This window comes from Pygocentrus nattereri, chromosome 8 (assembly GCF_015220715.1).
Source record: "Pygocentrus nattereri isolate fPygNat1 chromosome 8, fPygNat1.pri, whole genome shotgun sequence".
In the NCBI taxonomy this organism is placed as follows: domain Eukaryota; kingdom Metazoa; phylum Chordata; class Actinopteri; order Characiformes; family Serrasalmidae; genus Pygocentrus; species Pygocentrus nattereri.
In genome coordinates this window covers 12,345,047-12,365,004 of record NC_051218.1, presented here as the reverse complement: position 1 = coordinate 12,365,004, position 19,958 = coordinate 12,345,047, and the positions used below count along the sequence as shown (strand labels likewise).

Genomic DNA, 19,958 nt, shown 5'->3' with positions numbered 1-19,958 from the left:
TGCTTAAGCTTGAACTCCTTAATTTGCATCTTGAAAGAGATACATTTATATGAATCTAATACTTGAAATACTTGACCGTTTACTAGATGTGTCTAGAAATGAGTTAAAAAATCTTATTGTCTCAGAATTACCAATATTACATAGGTTGACAAGATTTGAGATGATTCTGCTTGCCAAGATATTTTTTCAGTCATTATGCCACCTTGACCTCCTCCGTTATACAACCACCTGTCCACATTATACAGTGCTCTCTTTCTATAATCCTCCCACATACATATGTTGAGAATAACTGTTTTACGCATATAGCGGATCATTAACAGTACTGGTAAGTTTGAGGTAGAGGCAGTGGGGAAATGGCTGGCTGAGCTGAGGATAGATGTGGAGATTGCAAAGGTAGAGAAAAAGAAAAATAAGCAAATAGCTTTAAAAGGGGAAATGTGCGAGCAGATCAGGCAATAAGTGTAAAAGACGGGGAGGATTGAGCACATATTAAAATTGATTGACATTTCAGATCCTGAAAAACAATTACTCTTTCATTTGCAGAATGACCGAAAGTCATATTACTATTCAAATTTTACACTGAACAGTGTTTGAATAAATCAGCAGTTTAATTTTAGTCAGAGTTTCATAAAGTTCACACCAGAGTCAGCTGCAGCTTTCATTTGCAGTGTAATTTGCATTTGGGATTCAGGGGCAGACCACAGACACTTGCTACAAATTGACATGCATAATGGATGCTGTTTCTGGGTGGTTATTGTTTTCAAAATAGGTTTTCTGAATAATTCATACTATTTGGAATACCCAAGAAAGCTATCACTCTGTGTTCAACAAACTGTTGACGAGCAGGCTAGGTTTTGTTTTGTTTATTGTGCCGGTCTTACATAGGCCTCCGCCTGTGACTTATCAAAGGGAGATGGCGGAAGGAAGAAGAGAAACACTTGCAATTAAGATGAAAATGACTTCTAAACATTTCATTTTGCATCTTGTCCCCTTAGGTCTAAAAAAACTGCAAAGCGAAAAAAAAAACAAAACACAAAAGGCAATTATCATCTTATGCTTCCTCATCTGCCGAGCCTGAACGAAATGACCAGTGATTCCTCTCTTTTGTCAACAAACTGGATCTGCTCAAGTGCTTCCCTCAAAATAATTTGAACAGGGACTGAAGAAGGAGTCAACATTATTTGTGAAAGTTTGACAAGCACAGAAACAAATTTATACTGTGTTGAGGGCAGTAGTGACAAATTCAGACTGCATATGCCAAACCTAGAAAACAGCCTTGTCTAAAAGCTGATTGCAAGTCGAAGCACTGCTCACTGTCAAGGATAGTTGGGTGCTTTGTCAAAACAAAAACGCACCCAGAGAATTTACAGAAGAATTCAATTTAGACCTTTTTGAGTGGCAGCCAAAACTGCACTAGTTACAGAAGGATGGCCAGAGTTGATGCCCATGCAAGTTATGAAAAAAATTAACTTGTTCCAATGACAATAAAACATATACCTATGCATGGACCTTCAATCTAAAAATATGGGCATACATGTTATGTAATTGACATCTACAATTAGAAATTACATGTACACTACTGTGCAAAAGTCAGAGAGCAAGTACAAGTTCATTTTTTATAGGTAGAAGACATACATCCAACAGAAAATTACAACAGAGCCTCCAACACAAAGCTTAATTTTTCATTCATTAGGATTTCATTTGTTCACTCTTGATCTCTGTGCACCTAATGGAACTATAACTCTTACATCCTACCAATCTAAAAACAACCAGGCACAGCTGTGCCCTCCCAACAAATCCTGTTCCCAAAAGAGTTGCTGACTTTGTTACCCTGCAATCAGACACTAACATTCACATAAGCAACTACCCAAACTTAACTAAGCTGCCTTACAAATGTCTGTGCATCTAAAGTTGTTAGAATATTTTTGAGGATAAGATAATTGACTTGCCTAAGGAAAAGGAAAGTCAAAGGAAAATAATTAACACATACATAGAAAATGGCACTCTTAACAGCTGTACAAGACCTAGTAGACCACCAAAACTGTCACCATCAAATAAAACAGTAAACTCCTTCATCATTGAGAGGGATGAGAAAATTAAGCTCCACTCTTCTAACAAATCAAAAAAAAAAAAAAAAAAAGTGTTCTTCCACTATAGAAAGGATGGCGAGCTGTCATGAAGCCCTTACTGAGAAAAGGTAATAGACAAAAAGAACAACATTTGTTGTGGACTTTGGAGGTGTGGGAAAATATCTCTGCGGATTTCGTTGGAAAACTGAAAACAGGTCTCTCAAACAGAATGGAAGCTATAATAAAAAGTAAGGAGTGGACAAACTAAATACTGAACATCTGACATTATATTACGTTGCTGAGTGTTCTGTGTAATTTTCTGTTCAGTATGTTTATCTGATGTTGAAAAACAAACTTTTACTTATTGCCTGTTTTGACTGAAAGTTAAATAAATGTAAGGGCGGTTGTGTTCTTTGCTCAGTACTGTATTGCACAAGCATACTAAACCTTATCATGGGTTTTACTGGATGTTTTTTCCTTTGTTTTTCTTGGTGGAGGCACAAAAGAGACAGAGACAACACCTGTTTGTATTCTTGTATGTTTTTGTGAGTAAAGGTGTGTGCATTGTTCTCTGTTGGGGCTTCATTCTTTTCGCTGCCTGCTCCCTCGCGGGGCTGCAGTCGGGCTTGTTTGTGTTGTTGGCCGGGCCAGATGGGAGTTGGTTAGCTGCCCCTCGGCTGCTCGCTCTGTTGCCTCAGGCAGCGACTACATGCAAAACAAGTCCTTAAACGGAGCTAGCTCTCATGCAAAACTAATCAAGTTCGTTTACGCAGACGGAGAGAGAGATTTGTAGTGAGAAACAATTTTGCATGTGGTTTGCTATGCCAATAGACAGTATTCATAGCAGGTGTAAGATGGGCATTTAAAAGGAAGCCATTTACCTAACAAATAGATTTCCTTTTAAAATTAGAAAAATCGTTTTGATTTTTTAAAATCAAATCGTCTTTAGAGACATCATTTCCATCTAAATGGTGAATGTTCTTTGTCTGGTGCTTCATTTTTAAGGCTGTCACTGTGCATAGAATGAGGCACTTTGGCAGAAAATGGTGAGCAATTTAAATGTCATCTTTAATTGCTTGCTTGGTGTGTATACATTTGGGTATTTTTAGCATAAAATCAACTGTCTCCCCAGGCTGGCACTGTTTGTGTTTGAGCAGGAGAAGCTAGTGTCTGTGAGGGAGGTGAACAGAGAATGGCAGTGTCAAGATGCCACCCTTTTGCACATCTAATAAAATGTGCCTCACTCATCTCCTTTCATCATAATCCATTTAGCTTAAGCCAACACAATAAAGCAGTGAAAATAGTGTGTTTATGTGTGCAGGTTTGTGATCGTGTGCGGTTTTAGGCATTTGATTCTGTGCGAAAATAGTTCAGCACCGTGCAGAAGTCAGAGACCACCACCTTTCATTTATTTAACTTCCAGTGACGCCAGTATTTTTCAGGAGATATTTCTGAGGGGATTAGGGATACTGATAATCCAATCGCATAAGGAGGAGGAAGGTCAAAGGAAAATAAGTGGGAAAAAAAAAGTTTCTAAAACTAATGTTCAAAATGAGTGAAAATGGAATTCCCAACACCTGTGCAAGACCTGGACCACCAAAGCATCTCACCATCAGGTAAACAGCACTGAAAGGTTTCATCTTGGAGGGGAAAAAAATTCACTTTCCTCAGATCAAAAAAATTCCACAGATGTTAAATTTTAGTCTGTTGTTGGTGCTTTTTTTTGTTTGTTTGTGTTTTGGGTTTTTTTTTTTTTTTTTTTTTGATAGCAATGATATGTTTTTGAATAATGTGTACTTATTGGACATTTTGACCAGAAAAAAATAAATGATCTCTGATTTCTGCACAGTACTGTACAAGACAAAACCTGTGTGCCTTCAGACTGCAGACGCTTTCCTGCCCACTCTCTGACCTGCTACATGTTCTGAATGAATAAGTGCCACACTCTTTTTCACACACACTAGCACACTTAACTCCTGCTTCCCTTTCATTTCCAGCTCATTTCTTCTGTCCTTTAAACACTTTCCCACGCTTAAATGTTTTCATCACTGGTCATCTTCTTAGCTGCCCCCTCTTCCTCTGCTAACCCTCATCATCTCTTCATCTACGGTGTTTCTATTATTTCATTTATTTTTTTTCCATCCTTCTCTGCTTCGGGGTCCTCACTCTAATTTTCTTGCCTTTGTCATCATGTTTGAAAATGACATCTATGACTCAGTATCAACTGCTGCATCTAGTAGTACTACATGTAGTTACTTAGTAGCATAATATTGGCATCTGTAACACAAGGCTTTATACAAATGAAATAATTTGTTTATTGTGAACTGAGAGCATCTAGAGCATCCTGAGTGTTCTGATGAATCTTTGCATTTGAGGCTTTAATAACCGACATCATTTATTTAGGTCAAACTGAATACATTTATTTAGGCCGCTCTTTAACCAGACCTTATTCAGGGTACAGCAGCAATGTAGTATTTTGTCCTTATTGTGTCCAAGGATCTAGCCCATTTTCTTTCTGTATACCAACACAGAAAGAATATGTTATTGTTATTTAAATGGGTGGTTACCTTGTTTTGTTAATGTGTTAATGCCTTTAGCTGCTAAACTGACTGAACAATATTGGCCATTTTTGCCTTTTTGTGTTGCTTTGGTTGGGTGTGCGTTGGACAAGACTAAATTGGAAGATGCAAAAGTTCTGTTGCTGAATAAATTAGCTAACAAATGCTGACACCTGTTAGCCTATGAGCTGAAGTACTATTCACTGAGCCAGTTCTGACAGTGTTAGGATAATTGGCAATATCCATATCTGCGATGGCCTCTAACACTCAGCACTGTGGTTACCACAATCACTCATGAATGAACGTAACTATACCTTTGTAAATATGATATTGCACACAGATTCAAAGTTTGGGCTCTACCAGACAATAAAAGTCAGCTGTCATTAGATTTGCTGTGGCTATGCTGCTGTCGAAACGCTGTGCAGTTTGATATGCTTGATCTTCAGGATTTAGGGTTTTAATGTTTACAATCAAGGTGCCAGTAAGATAATATATCTAAAATCACAGTGGAGAGACCAGGCCATCTTCAAATATTCTTGCAGACTTTCAAATTGCATAGAAAAAACTTTAAGAAACAAGACATCTTACTCTTTAGAGAAGGAATTGGGAGCTCCTTGTCTTTTGTAGTAGCTTCTTGAGTGTCAGGTCTACTGAGTGTGGTTCCAAACTGTGGTCAGTGTTGAGACTTGCAAAATCTTCAGTCTCACTGTATGTCCAGTCACTTCAGTGAGTGATAGCCGTGACAGCCATTATTGATGGCATTCTTGGGAAATCTAGGCATTAGGACCAGCATAACTCCATCCAGAGCAAGTTTCCACTCTTGAAAACAGTTCAATTAAAACAAGTACTGTTTTGCTCAATTTCTAAAGCCAGAAGACCTTGTAACTGATGTTTTGGGTTGAAGTCTTTGTACATCCAGAGGCACAGTGATCATTTTGGCTGTGTATCCTCACATCAGTAACTGTTCTGCTGTTTGCATCACTTGTGAGACAGCTTCACCTGTGAAGAAGACAGAATTCACAACTGAGAATGAAATTATTCACATTCCGATTGCACTACTTTAAAATCTCTTCGACCTTAAAAGAACCGCTCTCAACAAAATAGAAGCTCTGAAAATAAGGAAGTCAAGTATAGTGTGCAGCATTAAGTGGAAAATCTCTTTTACAGACCGCTCTAAGCCATGGCCCAGACCAAAACACACATACAAACTGGGTCACTTAGCTGACAGGACTGAAGAACTGCTCTGAATGATGACACTGTACACCCCCACACAATCTGCTTCATTACGTTAGAGCAAAACAAAACACTGGCTCTGTAAATTTCTCAGATTCACAGCTATTAGATCCTAGTATGTACATGCCGTGCATCTGAAATTGTTGGCTGCGGATGCACATATTTGATTGTTTCACATTTATGTTTAGCACAACAGCCGTTACGGGACCCTGAGCTTTACACTTGCGACTGTGTTGTATTTCCCAGTCCGAACATGTGGCTGGTTTGTGGAAGAGTTTGTAATTTTTAACGTCTCTTCGGGGGACCATTGACTTGCAGTGTAATGGCTCCAATCAGAGCGGAGCAGTGTTCAAAAACAATATTCCTGATGTACAGTGCGCTGTGTGGCAAATGCAGAGAGAGACAGAAGGATATGGATCACTGGAGAGCAGTACTGGCCTGCGTGGGGAGACTGCGAACATTTCCAGCTCTCTGAGTTAATGCAAAAGGAATGAAGCTCCACCGGAGTAATAATGAATGTGTGGGCTAATTAAAATCAATAATGTATTTGGGGATTTTTAGTGAATCGATGCTTGTACGTTGGTGCGAAGAGGCAGAAGCAGCAGCAGTAGGCACATATTCACACAGATAAACTGCTGATCAGTGGACTCAGGACTGCACTTTGCTCATGGTTCACAGTCTACGTGATTATTTTTTTTTATTTCCCCCCTTTTTCTACATCTACCCATTACTCTCTGTCCTGTCATCTCTCACCTTTCTTGCATTCTCTCCTTGCTTCACCTCTGCTTCTCACCTCGCTGTCTCTAACTCTCTCTCTCTGGCTCGCTCTCTGTGTTTATCCTTGTCTTCTTTTTTCATGCTCTCTCTTCATTCAGTCTGTCCATTCTCTCTCCTCTTTCTTTATGCTTTCTCACTCACACTCTTCATTTACACTTTCTGTTGCTGATATTTTCTCTTTCTTCAGGCTCCTTCTTTCTCTTTTGTTCTTTGTTTTCAGTGTTTGTTCTCTCACTTGCAGTTTCTCTTTTTCTTCATGCACTTTATCTCCTCTTTTTTCCTTATGCTGTCTTGCTCACTCTTTTCATTCATGCACTCTCTCTCTCTCTCTCTCTCTCTCTCTCTCTCTCTCTCTCTCTCTCTCTCTCTCTCTCTCTCTCTCTCTCTCTCTCTCTCTCTCTCTCTCTCTCTCTCTCTCTCTCTCTCTCTGCTTTTTTTTCTCTGCACTTTGCTCTGCTCTTGCTCTCCTGCTCTCTCCTTCATTTTCTCTCTGTCTTTTCTTTCCCTCTATTTCCCTTCCTCCTCCTCCTCCCCTGGTGTTCAGAGACAGAGTTATGTGTTGTGTAGAATGTAATAATAAGATCTGGTAAGAGTGTATATCAGGGTTGCTGTCACAACCGGTCGAACTTCTGACCTTTAACCATTGACTGTGGGACCTTGTGAACATGTATCAGTGCAATTCTCCAGCTGCTGCTCACGACACGCTGCTGCTGATGACAGCGTGGAGATGTTTTATAGATAGAAGTTCGGCTTGTTCAGCCTCAGTAACTCTCTGATAATTGTAGTTTGCTAGGAAAGTGTGTGTGTGTGTGTGTGTGTGTGTGTGTGTGTGTGTGTGTGTGTGTGTGTGTGTGTGTGTCAGGTGGGGAATTGTGTAGGGATGCACTAATCCGACTTCTTCCCTCTCAATACCAATTCTGATACCTGAACTCAGACTGTGCCAATCATAAAATCTAATAAAGCTCATGTAATGTGATGTAATGAGAGAAGATTTCATTCAGTGTTATGGCACATGTATTTTGATAAAATTTGGTAATTAAGGATTTTTAAAATGAGGCACATTTAGAAAAGTCATATTTAAACATATTCTATTTATTTATTAGTTTTTAATATTATCTTAGAAACATCTTAATAGACATCATCTCCGTCACCTTATCTCAAAAGCATCCAAAAATCTGACAAACGGAAACATTTTTCTACACCAAGCTTTTTTCTGCAGCGCTTTGAAGAGAAATGCATGAAGTATTTCATTTTTGCAAGCACTGATTTCATCTCCTTAGTCAGACAGGTTTGCCTGTAATGTGGTGTTTTGTAATTAATAGCTCAGGGGTGTCCAGTTTTACTGCAGAGGGCCAGTGTGGCTTCAGGTTTTCATTCCAAACAAACAGGAGCTCGTCTGATTCCACTTTATTTTTTCAACTGGTTTCAGTCAGGCAACTGATCATATGATTTCCCGCTTTGCTGGAATGAAAAGTCACACTGGCCCTTGGCAGATACGATTGTACATCCGTGGTACCTGTAATTAGAGCATTTACTGCCATCAGTAATGAAACAAGCTGCGAGTTTGGTGTCTGTCACGTTGCAGAAGCACACTGTTCCAATATAGACCAACTGTGTCTAAGAAACATTAACAATAGTGGATGAGGATCGTCTGCCCAAACCCAATTCAAACTTTTCTTTGTGCGTTTGTATGTTAGAACAGCATTGTGTACATATAACTACTTAAGCATCCTGTGCACGTAACCCCATCTCTGCCTTTCAATTTCTCATTTACACACACACACACACAGAGAGAGAGAGAGAGAGAGAGAGAGAGTGGCAGATGGAGAAGTAAAGTGAAAAAGGAAGATTGATGAATCCATTGGAATGAAATTTGGAGGCAGAAATTACTGTCAGGCCAAGAAGGGTTTAAACCCACCGGAGCCTGATTTCACGACACTGACACACTCATGCGTGCACACATACATGCGCTCACACTCCCACTCACACTCACTGGGCTTTGTCTTAAGATCATGAAGGAACATGACAAGTTAATGGCCTATCTCATCCCTCACATTGCTTTGTCATAAAATATTACTAAAGTACATCATGAAATAATTATTCTGCAGCAGATCCAGCTCATTATTAATTCAGGGCAGGGCTTGATAAATGGCATTGTGATATAGAGCCGTGAACAGTGTAAACAAACAGAGTGATTTGTGTTCATGTCTGGTCACTAGCCCATGAGAACGGTAATAAAGCGCTTGGTTAATATGATCTGATTGGAATGTATCCCTCAGGGCTTTGCTACTGTACTGAATACTGTGTATGCGAGTGGGTGTAGAGGGCCAGTCGGCGTGTGTGCGTGTGTGTCTGTCTGTCTCCCAGTGTTGTTACAGAGATGGATGCAGTGGCCGTTGGGCATTCTTGTGTGTCAGGATGTTATTTGGCACTCATACCGGCACACGCTTCTGAAGCTAGTACCCCAAGCTTCAAGTCTGCTGAAGCTTCAACATCAGCCTCACAATGACTGCCTGTACCAGAACACTTAATGTTCTGCAGTCTCCCTCTAATAAAGCCTCTACATCTGTATTAACAAAGTAACTGTACTTCTAATAGAAAGCAGGTCTTTTATAGTGCATAAACATTTAAACAAGTTTAAGACATACTATTCACTCCTACATACTACATACTGCTCCTGTACTGATTCTGCCCAAAAGTACTAAGTAGTATGCAATATGTGACCAACATGAATTTCTCCAGTAGATACCCAGATGACATACAGATCCAGGAAATTTTTCCAGTACGCTGCCAGAGCTATCTTTGTGCGTCCCAAAATGTAACGCGGCTCTTCTAGGAGGACGTAATCACTGATGTGCCTGGATATTTTTTAACAGCCCTGAATTCAGCCTTTTTTCTATGCATTAAATAAGACAAGCAAAGAAATTTCACCAAATGCTGCTGCACTCAGTGAAGTAGAAAACAATGTCCCGTCTTCTGTCATGGTTATGGGGTGTGTTTTAAAAGTCGCACAGGCAAATCTCTCAGCCAAAACATATGTGTACATGCTTAAAAGCGGCTAGCAAGGGTTGCTAAGAAGTGGTTGAAGGGTTTATGAAAATGGGGCAAGTCTTGAGAGTTCTGATGCACAATGCAGTGCAGCCAGTCAGAACAGAGATCATTTGCCTATTACTCTTAAAGACACAGTAACAGGGCACCTGAGTGGCACTACCGTCTAAGTGATCTTGAGTTTGATCCCTGGTGATGCTACAGCCATCCAATTGCTCTCTCTCTCTGGGTGGGTCTCCCATCACCCAATGTGATGCTAGTCAGGGCAGGTGTCTTTTAGCTGGCATAACAGATCTGGCAGTTGGCGCTTTTCTCCGAGCGCGTTCAACTGTCCAATGACGTTGCGCAAGCGGCAGTTCGTAAAGATGCAGTGGTTGGCTTCACAGGTCTCAGAGGAAGCCTGTGCTAGCCTTCACCCTTCTAGTGTTGGTAGTATCGTGTGACTGGGGGAGCCATATCTAGTGGGTAGAATTGGAGACGACTAAATTGGAGAGAAAACATCAGGGGAAAATCCAGTGTTAAAAAAAAATAAAATAAAAATTAAAGACACTGTAACAAAAAAGGTTTTTTAATTCTAAGTGATAAAAAGAGGCTGGAAAATGATTATGAGGCTGGAAAATTAACGATGAGCCTTTTTGTAGACAAACCCACACAGACATTATAAACAGACCTCAGGGGGAAGACACTCTAATGAATTTAAGTTGAAATTTAACAACACTGTGTTTCCAGTTTGAAATACTACACTGCTATGGTGTTATAACTAATTGAAATTTGGCATGTTGAAAGCGACCACAAATTTGCCACCTTGCTAATGTTAGCTCAGGCACACAGAAAGAAAACTGCATCCAAGCTGTCCTAACAGTGTGTAATTAAAGAAAAAAAATTACTTCAATGTAATAATACCATTTATTTATTTATTTATTTATTTATTCATTCATTCATTCATTCATTCATTCATTCATTCATTCATTCATTTTTGACAGCAACTGCTGTATGTAACAATTTCTCATTACATTAAATGGGATTATTACCAAAATTCAAAAGCATTGTTCTGCTGGTGCTACAAAGGGACAAATTTGTGGATGTGGATTGGTCAATTCTTAAGTCCCAGCTGACTTCCTCTGCATATTTTAATGATTGAAGACATCAGAACAAACATAACTAGTTTGTAAAAATAATGCAAACATGTGACAGATGAACCATTAAAGGGCCTATATTCTACATATGTGTTGTATTTTATCATTTTTTTCTTTCTCTTTTTATTTTTTATATAATTCATAGGTTAACTAAGGATTTTTGCATGGGTTTATTTACCAACAAAAGACACAACGTCACCATTACCAACCTTAAAATTAAACAGCTAAGACTGATGTATTTAAGTGACTATGTTCTGATTGGCTGTCCTATTTATATCTTGAGCATTAATAGGCAGAGCTAAACCACTATGGGACGAAAAGGCAGAGAATTGCTTTTGTAATGTCAAAATAATTAAGATATAAATTAAGAACAGGCTGGTTATGCACCTTAGGTTCTTTATGTATATATGAGTGTATGTGCATGTGTGTTTGGATACTTTTTTGCAAACTGTGTCAGATTCTTCATACAACAGATTTGGCATTACTTGATATGGGCCTTTGGGATTTAACATATTGCATTAGATTGCATGCAAATCTATTAATATTTACTAGAATTCAGTGCTGAGAATGAAAGGTGCCTATAGACACATTGTTTGCTTAGCTAGATGTGGTGTTCTACCCCCCCAGCCTCAGAATCATCATCAATGTGACTGTATTCCAGAACTCTTTTTAACATTCTAGAATATTTTATAGTCTCCCTTTAATAAATGCTCTACCATCAGTATCAGCGGTTAATGAAGCTTCAGAGCTTCTATATCAGACCCCGTCCTCAGAGCTCAGCCTAATTATGTACCATTCAGAAGCAGGAGAAGGAATGTAATTGCTACACAGAGGTGCTTTGACAGGTACTCTCCACAAACACCTTGATGAGAGGTGTCTGGAAACCATGTTTTTTTCCCTTACAGGCTGGTGACGGTTTAGATCTTAACCTGCCTGTGGCTCTGAATAGTAATGTGTGTGCGCATGTGTGTGAGTGAGAGAGAGTCTGTGTATTATCTGATGATAATTAGCTAAAGGTAATCAAGGATAATTCGGTGATGGGAGGGAAATCGGTGGGAGACACACAGAGACAGAAGGATGTGACTAGCCTCTCAACACACAGCGGCACACAGCAGCCTTTTAACATGAACAACCGTTGGGGGGTGGGGGTGTGGGGGGTAGAGGGAGATAGGGAAGCAGAGGGAGGGGAGTGTTAAGGGTAAAGGGTAAGGAGGTTTTTTTGTTTGTTTTTGTTTTTCCTTATATTTTGTTATATTTCCTATAGCAATTCCTCAGTAGTGTCCTTTGTACATTTCTCAGACAGATTCTCTCTCTCTCTCTCTCTCTCTCTCTTTCTTTCTTTCTTTCTTTCTTTCTTTCTTTCTTTCTTTCTTTCTTTCTCTCTCTCTCTCTCTCTCTCTCTCTCTCTCTCTCTCTCTCTCTCTCTCTCTCTCTCTCTCTCTCTCTCTCCTCAAATTTTCCTCTTTGTCCCTTTTTTCTTCTGTCTCTCTCTTTCTCTCTCTCTCTCTCTCCCCCTCTCTTCCTCTCTCTGTGTCTCCTTCTCAGGTCCTTAATAGGTTAATCAAATAAACAGATTATAGATTAGTGCAGTCTCAGTTTGTGCAACCAGAGTGTGATTCTGTTCTGTGCATGTTTGGTAGTCTAGGTGACATGGTCATAGTGACCTTTCACAGTACTAAAATGTTATATTTCTCAATTATTTTTTATTTAGTCTCACAATTGAGGATATATTGAGAGAACGTATCTACAAATTCAGTATATTAAATAAAGCTTAAACAACACTTAAACAACTTGCTTTCTGATGATCGCTAACTGTTATCAGACTTGCTTCTGTCAGTCTCCTTCAGCTTCTTTCTCCTGCCTCCTTGTCTGTGTTTAGTAGCATTATTTTTTATTAAACTCAGATTTACAAGCAGCAATGAGTTCATTTTTATTTTTCCTGTTTTGAACTTGCAGAAATCTTACCTGACTGGCTGTCTATGGAGCTACCTCCTCTTAATTACCTTTTACAGCTAATGCTGGTGTGGTTGTATTGAAATACTTGCTTTTCTTAAAATTCTTAAAACAATTGGCTCCTCAGCTAGGAAATGTTCACGCTTTATGGCCTGTCCTCTTTTCTTCACTTGAACGTAGCTAGCTAACAAACAAATGTTGAAAAACTTGATAGCCAGCTATATTGGCCACAATTTTGCACAAATCTATATTTTAGGTACATATCTTCACTCTCTAACCATTTACTGATTCTGACTGTATATTATATATTATAAATAAGGCCTACTCTACATTTTAAAAGGCTTTTAGCTAAAATCCTGTCACAACTTGCCGACTTAAGCTATTGTAAAAAATAAGTAGCACTAGAGCCCCTCCCCCAGGTCTGATAGGATTGGTTTACAATTTACAAGGTCTGATATGATTGGCTGAGCCGGATTTGCTATGTTACGTTATGTTAGTAAATTACTAGTAATGTGATTGGCTGAGCCGGATTTGCTATGTTACGTTATGTTAGTAAATTACTAGTAATGTGTGTGTGTGTGTGTGTGTGTGTGTGTGTGTGTGTGTGTGTGTGTGTGTATGTGTATGTGTATGTGTGTGTGTATATATATATATAAAATAAAATGAAACAAGAGGTATATGTATATATGCACAAACACATCTCTCCCTCTCTCTAAGAGTTGGCTGATCTCCTCCTAGAGTTCTCCTCTGGTCTGTTTACAGTGCTAATTTGTGAAACATTAATACACACATTGATTTTTTTTTTCCTCCTTGTTTTCAGTGCTTTTAGATTTAACTGGCTCCCATGAGGGTGTGAGGCATGAGTTTGAGCCACACCGCAGTCAAAGACACTTTGAAAAATTGCACTGTGGGAAACAAACTCAAGGTTGACCCGCTATTATGCCTTTAACGCACTCCAAGCCTGGCGATCCCTTAAGGACAGTCACATTTTTAGCTGTAAAGGTAGACAAGGCCATTTGTACGAGACCTATGCTAGCTTCACTTTGGACTGTTTGTTGAGACACCAGTGAGCCGTGTGTTCCTGCTTTGCTTTTAACATCATTTAATTCCCAGTGAGGGAGGTTCAGAGGATTGATTTCTGTTTTGGCCTGTTCTGCTTGCCACTTTTCATGTTTCTAACAGTAAACTGGTTAAGCAGATAGCTGAGACAAAGTTATCTTTCGTATGTTTGTGTGGAACAGATTGGCTCAGACCTTTTTTTTTTTTTTTTTTTTTTTTCCTGTCTTAAGAACGCTCCTGTAAAGTTATTAACTGTAATATACAGAAGGCTGAAGCCCTGCTACTCATATGTGTCTGTATGTGGATATGATAAAATCCCTGATTGTAGGCCCTTTCATTCAAATATAGCTTTTAAACTGCTTTTAAAGTAGTACATTCAGTAGACTACCTGGCTAGTGCTTGTGAGATGCCTATGGATAAATCAGTGAACAGCAAACTAACAAAAGCAACAGGAAGTTGGAAAGCTCTGTATAGCCTCCACTGTAACAAGAATCCACGAGAGCTGGAACCATTGACTGAATCCTGCCTTCATGGCATTATTCATGGTTATTGGAGATGAATACCTTCTGGCAGCTTATTTCGTCTAATCAAATAGCTACAATCAAGTGCATTGCTTTCTTAATGGAAAAAATGTTTTTACGGCCAAATGTGAGCGAGAGAGAGAGAGAGTGTGTGTGTGTGTGTGTGTGTGTGTGTGTTCTTTGGGCTAGGCTAAATGTGGAACTCTGTGTATCATGGATGTAAAGCTATATTCATTATTTTCTGCTGGAGAATTAACTAATTTTAACACAATAAAATATGACACAATTACTGTATAAATGTGACCTGCTAACTGATCATTAAGCCTATAGTTTTCAGACAGGATTAATTTTATCTCGTTTTAGCACAGGGGGTCTGTAATGTTTATAACGGATACACGAAGAATAAGAAATCTGTATAAATTACAGTGATTGGAGTGACGGCTTGATTTGAAGCATTCTTGTTCCAAATAACTTTACAGAACGCTTTCAAGAATACTCCTTTTTTCATGATATATAAGGATGAGAGTGGACTTTAAATATGCAAAACATGCAGAACTTTATGATTATCACCTTTATTAGAGAAATTTAAAAAATGTCCTTTCCATTATAATCTGTCATTCTTTTTTTTTTTTTTTTAAATGATATCCAAAATTAAAAATGGATGTAGAGCATTTTGAAATTAAACTTTTTGGAATTATACATGGTCGTCATACCAAAAAATGCTTAGTAAACTGTACATTTGGCTGCTGACGGCTCAAAAACATGTCCATACAAGCAACATTGCTGCATAAAAAATGTATACATTATGTTTTAATGTTTGGAGTTGTAAACGTGAGCTAGGACATTATTGACTTGAATAGATAAATGTTTCCTCAAGTGCCTTTGTACGTAAGAGTAAATGTGGCAACTCCTTTTCCACAGAATATGATGGAATAGTTACTGACATTGCAATGTATGTGGGATTAATTTAGCCTGGACTTATTTCTGTGGTTGGTTTTAAAGCAGTTAAAAGGTGCTGGAGTCTTTACTGAGTGTGCAGTCCGTAAAAAATTACTGACATGGCGGATTTCGACAGGACAAAAAGCATTGAGAAACACCAGTCATAATGACATTACCCCACCTCTGTATGTAACGCTAATCCTGTCTAAATAGTACTTAATCCTAGTGTAACTACATTGCTTAATGTTAAGGATGCACAGTGGTATTGGAATTAAATCACTATTAGTGGATAGTCGCTTAAAAATGTATATGCATTGGACAGATGCTTAGATTTGACAGATATGTCAAAACACTGTTTGATGACATTTATTGTACCCTGGAAGGTATAGGTGATACTAGCATACTGTGCTAAAATATCTGCATTCTGTTCATTTCACTGCATTAGTAACCTTGTAGAAATAGATGGTGTATATCTCCAAATGGAATTTTGTGAACATTACATTTCGTAAAAGTTTATGTATCTGTCTCAAGAGATATGTGCATATAAAATATCAGATTGCTGCTGTATCGGTACATCCCAACCAGTTGGGGAGGTAACAATACATTGTGGGATCACAATGTCAAACTGTGACAGTGCACATTGTGGAGAATGGGCATTCTGTTAATTATAATATCTAATGCAACTGCATTGTTTGCACACCAAACACTCCTCCCTCAGTGTCGTTAGTATGATCATAGTCATCGTATATCAAATTTTGTTGAGTATAATGAGTGAATACTAAATCAGGCTCAGTGTCTTGAATCGGATTGATTTGTGGGCCGAGTGTATCATTACACCCTTGATCCCTGCTTAATTTACTTGTAGGTGACACTTGTACTGAGTACAAAGACACTGTGCTTTGATATTGGTTAAGGCCGTTATTGATTGTGCCCTATTTTGTGTGGCTTTGTATCTATTAATGTTTAGAAATGCATTTACAAGTGGGTGCATTACACTTTGAATTTAAAGTGTTGAATTTGGTGTGTTCTCCCAGCTGCCTGTGTGTGTGTGTGTGTGTGTGTGTGTGTGTGTGTGTGTGTGTGTGTGTGTGTGTGTGTTTGATGTTGCTCTGTTTGTACCAAATCAAATGGCTCTGAATCCAATCTCCTCACGGTTACACTCAGCCTAGAATAATTGTCACGTTGTCAGACCATCTCTAGTTCAAACACTCTCTCTCTCTCTCTCGCTCTCGCTCTCTCGCTCACTCTCTCTCGCGCTCGCTCTTTTCCCTCCTCTTTATTTTTTTCTCTCTCCTTCTTCTGTCTCCCTTTCTCCTTCTTTCACACTCACACACTTGCACACCTGACGCACACATACACCTGACACAGCACTGTATAAATACAGCCCATTAAATTTGATGCAGTGTTTTGCGACTGAAATAATTTATGTCCTCCCTCTTCTCCCAATTTACTTTCTCTCCTCTCCTGCCCATCTCCCAACCCCCCCCCCCCCCCTTGAAGTGGTAAATGCTATAAACAGGACTCTCATCCTGTCATCCTTGTTCATCTTTTCCCCCTCTCTCTTCCTCTTATGTCATGTTAGTTAGATTATATTTGATCTCATCTCCTGCTGTTATTTTAACAGGGTCTTCTGCGTTTCTGTTGCTGCTTATTCTGCTAGTCACTATCCATCCTTCCGTCTGGTTGAAAACGCACTCTTCCTGTGCCTGCAGTGTCTCTCTCCTCTCTCTCTCTCTCTCTCTCTCTCTCTCTCTCTCTCTCTCTCTCTCTCTCTCTCTCTCTCTCACACTCACACACTTACACACTTCTAGCTTTTGTGTTTTCCTTCCCTTTATTGGAATTATGCATGAACAGTTTGACACACTGGCTAACTCACTGATAAATCCTCATCATCTCTCTCGCTCGCTCGCTCGCTTACTCTGTATCTCACCCTCTTTTTCTTACTCTCAGGGTCTCTCACATTTTTCTTTCTCTTTTTCTCTAATGTCTGTTGCTCTTTATCCCTCATTCACTTCCTCTATCTTAGCCTCTCTCACTCATCTTTTTCTCATTTTCATCTCTAATCTTTCTTTTTTCTTTCTTTCCCTTTCCCTTTCTCTCTCTCTTCCCCCTCCCTTTCCGCCTCTGTCCTGCTCCGTCATCTTTCTTTCTTTCTCATCTTTCTATTTCACCTTAGTTCTCCTCTCTTTGTTTATATTTCTTTCACTCTCTCTCTTTCCTAGGTTTTCTTGCCTTCATCCCTTACTCTTTATCTCTATCTTTTCCCTCTTTTGGTCTTTCGCTCTCTCTCTGTTTCTCTTTCTCCCCCTCTCTCTTCCTCTCTTTGTTTCTTTGTCTCTTTCTCTCCCTGCTGAGATAATATCCCTCATTTTTGCTTTTCTGTTTCATCTCTTTCATGCTCTCGTTTCTTCCTTTCTCTGCTGTTTTCTTCCTCTCTTTCACATGCTCCCTCTGTAGCTGTGTAAATGATGCAGTGACTGGAAATAAACAGGCAATTTAAGCGCTGCCTTCTTCACAGCTCTTCTCTCTCTCTCACTCTCTCTCACTCTCTCTCGCTCTCTCTCACTCTCTCTCGCTCTCTCTATGTGATTTCTGGTATACACACACACACCTCTCTCTTTCAGACGGTGCTCATGAACATCAAACACAATTGGCCAGATAAACACACAAGCTCTGCATGTGCACACTCTTCTAAGGCAGTGTGGAGAGAGGTGGCCAAATAATGTTTATTTTTATCCGTCCCTGAAGTGAAGCTGTTGATTTGCTTATCGGTCTTTCATATTTCAAATCAAAACCCTCCTAAAGGTCATCGTATACGGCATCTAGGGTTGTGCATTCAGTTCCATAAAGCCTATCTCCTTATATTAAGTGGATTTTATTTGCATTTAGGTCAGTGAACAAAGTTGCCCACATTCAACACACCTCACTAAGAGAGCAGCGACTGAAACCTACCATGTTCAACAAACAGTCTCTGCTAAGCTGAGCAGGATTAGCTCTCCTATGGGAGGCCTCTGCACTTTTTATACAGCTCAATTAGAGCCAAACTACTAGGCACCATGCTGTGCGTGTGTGTGCATGCATGTCTGTTCTGCTCACATTACAGTTTTAGTATCAGTTTGATGAATTCACTGAGCATAAATTAAAAAAAAAATCTCTGCTTGAATGAGTCTGTCTGCATGTGTTAATTATGAATGTTTTTTGTAATAGTATGACAGGCTGTGGTGTGGCGAGGTATCCAGTGGGATTAATCAACAGGGAGTTTATCAGAAATGCTATTTTATGTTTTTTTAGTATGATAGTACAAATAAATGCCTTCTATGAACATGATCAAATTCATTCTCTGAGCTAATATGCCAAAAGTTGCTGTTTTTTCCTGGTAGAGTGTGCTCTGACAATTTTAGAAAAACATGAACTGTATAGTTTATTAATGCCCACTTAATATAGCCCCCATGGGCAGTGCCTGCATGTAAGATCACACCCGGTATAATCCAAATTTGTTGCCAGCATTAAACATAGTTGACTAGTTTAGCTGTTTCTAATTCTAGGCTTACGGGAACATGTCACCTTCAAAGCAGAACATTCACTCTTGCCTTTGTGATGTAATAGAAAATAAGTTCTGTTTATATAGCGCCTTTCTCATACCCTATGCCACTTTACAGAGGCAGGGAAAAACACAAGCCTTCAGTGAGCAATGTTTTAAGCTGAGCTTTGAAGGAGTAGAGTGAGGGACAATCACAAGGACATTGTGGTATATTTTCCGTCGTTTGGGGTCCATGACGCTGAAAGATCTGCCCCCAGCAGAGACCAGTCTAAATTTTAGGGCAGATAAATGACCTCTATCAGAGGACCCAATTGCTCAGGCAGGGCCATATGGGGAGGAGGTCGGCTAAAAGGGCTGGTGCTAGACCCTGTAGAGATTTGTATGCTAGCAGGAGGAGTTTAAACTGGATGTGAAGCATCCAGTTTTTTGGAGTGATGGAGTATTCTAGCAACTGCTGATGATATGAAAGCACAAACCAAAGTTTTAGTATCTTTCGTGGAGAGTAAGAGGTGAAAACAAACATTACAGAGATGGTAAAAACCTGTTTTGACGAAGATCCCAATAAAAGGTTCTAAAGAAATGGACAGGATCAAAAAGTACACCCAAGTTACAGACTACTGTTTAGGGTCAATCACACTGTCCAAGTTAAGTATGAAGTGAAATTTGCAATCACAGACTCTGTCATATCTGCATTCCTATTAGGGAGAATGTGTGGTTACCCAAATCAGCTCTCTATTACTTTCCTATGGACAGCAACTGAACAGTGTCTTGGTGACATAATAGAGTTGGAGATTAGCATCAAGAACAGCATGAGCAGAAGCACTAGTAAGCTGTTAGAAACGCACCAGAATGCATTAAGAGACAAAAACACATTAAATGTTGTTTTTGGTGGAATTCTCTTTAGACACTGAGCTCACTTGTCTGTCTGCTTTAACACTCTGTGTGTTGCTGATGTGCGGCTCAGCTTATGTGAGTTAATACGGCAGTTGTGTGTCTCTAGGGTGTATGTACTTAATTCTGGCTGAAGTGAAACACACACTTCAAAGCTGATGGGGGTCTTCTACTAGAGCTCAACAAGTATAGCAGCGTCAGACCATTGCTAAGTGCGTGTCAGTTAGAAGAGG

The 19,958-nt window shown here is 39.4% G+C and overlaps 2 protein-coding genes across 3 annotated transcripts in view; one reads left to right on the top strand and one right to left on the bottom strand.

Moving 5' to 3' along the window:
• The window catches only part of macrod1 (mono-ADP ribosylhydrolase 1), a 111,183-nt gene that overhangs the window by 22,851 nt on the left and 68,374 nt on the right, over positions 1-19,958 (top strand). The gene's annotated exons all lie outside the window — the stretch shown is intronic.
• The window catches only part of flrt1b (fibronectin leucine rich transmembrane protein 1b), a 29,432-nt gene that overhangs the window by 3,522 nt on the left and 5,952 nt on the right, over positions 1-19,958 (bottom strand). Inside the window, exon 2 of the mRNA XM_017722719.2 lies at positions 5,216-5,626. The gene's annotated coding sequence lies outside the window, so the exon portion shown is untranslated. The remainder of the gene's footprint in view (positions 1-5,215; positions 5,627-19,958) is intronic.